Genomic DNA, 3,436 nt, shown 5'->3' on the forward strand with positions numbered 1-3,436 from the left:
GAGACTCCGTCTCAAAAAAAAAAAAAAAAAGAAAAGAAAATGGAGGTTTTGAGCGAAGAATTACATCTGCAAAGAAATATCATGGAACATTATTAACGGTATATAGAATGGAATGAACACAGGGAGGGTAGAAGGAAACTAGGAGCTATTTGAAAACTATATTTTCAAAAGCGAGGTGACAAGACTGATTAGCTGTGGATTGGGAGAAAAGGAATAGAAGTGAAAGATTTTCATAGGAATAGCTAAATTTTAGTGACTAGAAGTGGAAGAAGAAAAACAGGAGGGATAAGTACAGAATTCAAGATTTTGTTTGTATTTAGTGTCACTGCCTAAAAGGAGTTATCTAACACTTACTGAACAGTTGCTGTGTACCACAAATTATTATTAATAATTGTCCTGCTGCCTTTGGCAGTCTTCTTCCTTGAGCTGCTAGCTGATCAGTGATAGCAGCTTCTATCTGATGAGACACGGTTGTTTGCCTCAAATGTGTGAACCCACTGTTACTCAGCATTTTCCCTTCATTCATCACTATTACGCCAGCAAGGAAGTACAAATATAGGTTTGAATGGTGGGCCCAATACTGCCTTGGCTAACAATCTAGTGGAGTACTGTCCACTAAAGAAATAATGTCGCTGGGTGTGGTGGCTCATGCCTATAATCCTAGCACTTTGGGAATCCGAGGCCGGTGGATCACTTGACCTCAGAAGTTCAAGACCAGCCTGGGCAACATGGCAAAACCCCCATCTCTACAAAAAATACAAAAAAAAAAAAAATATATCTGGGTGTGGTGGCATGCACCTGTAGTCCCAGCTACTTGGGATGCTGTGGTGGGAGGATCACCTGTGCCAGGGGAGGTGGAGGCTGCAGTGAACTGTGATTGTGCCATTGCACTCCCGCATGGGTAACAGAGTATGACCCTGTCCCAGAAAGTCAAAAAATAAAATATAATGCAAGCCATAAATTTTACATTTTCTAGTAGCCAAAGTAAAAAGAAGTAAAAGTAGTTTTAATGTGTTTTATGCCCAGAATATTAATGTTCCAATATGTAGTTAATATTTCAAATTGATTATTTTTACTACATTTTTGAAATCTAGGTGTATCTAACAGCACATCTCAGTTTAGACTGGCCACACTTCAAGTACTCAATAGCCATATGTGACTAGTGACTACTATAAAAAAACAGCATAGCTCTAAAGAGTAAGGTATCCAGGTGAAAAGATAAACATGCTCAGGAGGTAGCCAGCATCCAATTTAACTAGAGCAGAGGGTTCACTCCTGGCAACAGTGGGAATTATGATTGAAAATGTAGATTAGGAACATGTGGAGGACCTTAAATACCAAGCTCTAAGGAATTTGAACTTTCTAAGTTAACAATAGCCTTGTAGATTTGAGTCCTTAATTGTAACACAGTGCCAGGTGTGTGTTACTAATGTGAACCCCCATTGGGCTTTTAGGAAGCCCTTAAAATCTGATTCTCAAAGCTCTATTCCAGAGCAGTAGAAATGGGGCCCTGACCATAATCAGTGCTCAATGAGTCCTTGTTGAATTTGAGGTTAGTGTAAACAGCTACAGGAGCTAGTGCATCTTTCCTGATCCACTTATACATTGGAAAGCTCCATTATTATACCTTCTCTGAGCTAAGTCAAACAGGTTTTGGCATTTGACTGAATACCATCATTGTTCCTAAATTGTAAGAATTGTTCCCAAGGACTCCTTCCAGTCACTTCTCTTTTTAGAAAGCCCCCTAATTCAGCCATCATCACAATATAGAAGTGTGAATGCTATAAAGGTATCCTCTCACCCAGCTTCACTTACCAATTTAAATCAATACACCTAACTTGGAAGAAGGAAAAAATGCTGATCCAACTAGCCTTCAAATGTGTATGTGTCCAGTGCCTTAAAATTTGCTATTTAATGATGGAAGTAATTACTGCTTTTTACACACCAGGGGACAAAATAGGCTATGGAATTAAAATTGCAGGAGAAAATGTAGTTTAGGCCTAAAATCTTTAATAGTAACAACCACTAGATTAGTGTGTGGTAATGGAAAGAACCATGGAATTGGAACAGAAGCCCTGCATTCAAGTTTCCACTCTACTTTTTAATGGTTAATGAGCTTGGCCAAGTCACATCTCTGAGCCTTAATTTGCTCCACTATAACATGAAGATATGTAATTCCTCACAGGCGTATGGTGAGAGTCCAGCAAGACATGGACTCATTCTGATGAACACAGAATGGAAGGTCTTAATGGAAATAGTGTGTTTCCTGTCAAGCACCAATTGACTAGCTGTTTGGCTAGATGTTGTGCCGGGGGTTTGAGTAAATATTCATAGGAATGATGACTACATAGATAACCTTAGATGCTTTTTCAAACTAACAGTCTTAGCCTATATAATACCAGAAGTATAGAAGATTTAAATTTGAACAAGGGCCGGGCTGTGTGGCTCACACCTATAATCCCAGCACTTTGGGAGACCGAGGCAGGCGGATCACCTGAGGTCAGGAGTTTGAGACCAGCCTGGCCAACATATAGTGAAACCCCATCTCTACTAAAAAAATAAATAAACACAAAAATTAGCTGGGCCTGGCAGTGCATGCCTGTAATCCCAGCTACTTGGGAAGCTGAGGTGGGAGAATCGCTTGAACCCGGGAGGCAGAGGTTGCAGTGAGCTGAGATCGCACCAGTGCACCCCAGCCTGGGTGACAAAGCAAGACTCCATCTCTCAAAAAAAAAAAAATTTAAACGGGGAAAAAAAAATCCCAGAACGGGCTGGGCGCGGTGACTCAAGCCTGTAATCCCAGCACTTCGGGAGGCCGAGACGGGCGGATCACAAGATCAGGAGATCGAGACCATCCTGGCTAACATGGTGAAACCCCGTCTCTGCTAAAAAATACAAAAAACTAGCCGGGCGAGGTAGCGGGCGCCTATAGTCCCAGCTACTCAGAAGGCTGAGGCAGGAGAATGGCATAAACCTGAAAGGCGGAGCTTGCAGTGAGCTGAGATCTGGCCACTGCACTCCAGTTTGGGAGACAGAGCAAGACTCCGTCTCAAAAAATAAAAATAAAAAAATCCCAGAACGCCCTGCATTCAGTTTTATATCTACATTTCCTCCCTCAGTGATCTCATCCATTCCTATGGGTTTAAATATCACCTATGTACTGAAGATTCCCAATTTGTATCTCCAACCTTGGCCTTCCTCCTAAGCTTCTGGCTTGGCTAAGTACCTACCTAACATTCCACTTCGAGGTTTAATAGGTGTCCAAAATAGAAAAACTCTCAAACAGAGCTTTGATTTTCTTCTCAAACCTGTTCTCAGGTTTACTGAGAACTTGTCTCAATAAACGTTACTGAGTAAACTTTACTGAGACTTGTCTCAGTAAATGGCACCACTACCCACCCAGATGCTCAAGGCAAACCCTGTGGGCCATCACGCA

The sequence above is a fragment of the Colobus angolensis genome, unplaced genomic scaffold, assembly GCF_000951035.1.
Source record: "Colobus angolensis palliatus isolate OR3802 unplaced genomic scaffold, Cang.pa_1.0 Scaffold167, whole genome shotgun sequence".
Classification (NCBI taxonomy): domain Eukaryota; kingdom Metazoa; phylum Chordata; class Mammalia; order Primates; family Cercopithecidae; genus Colobus; species Colobus angolensis.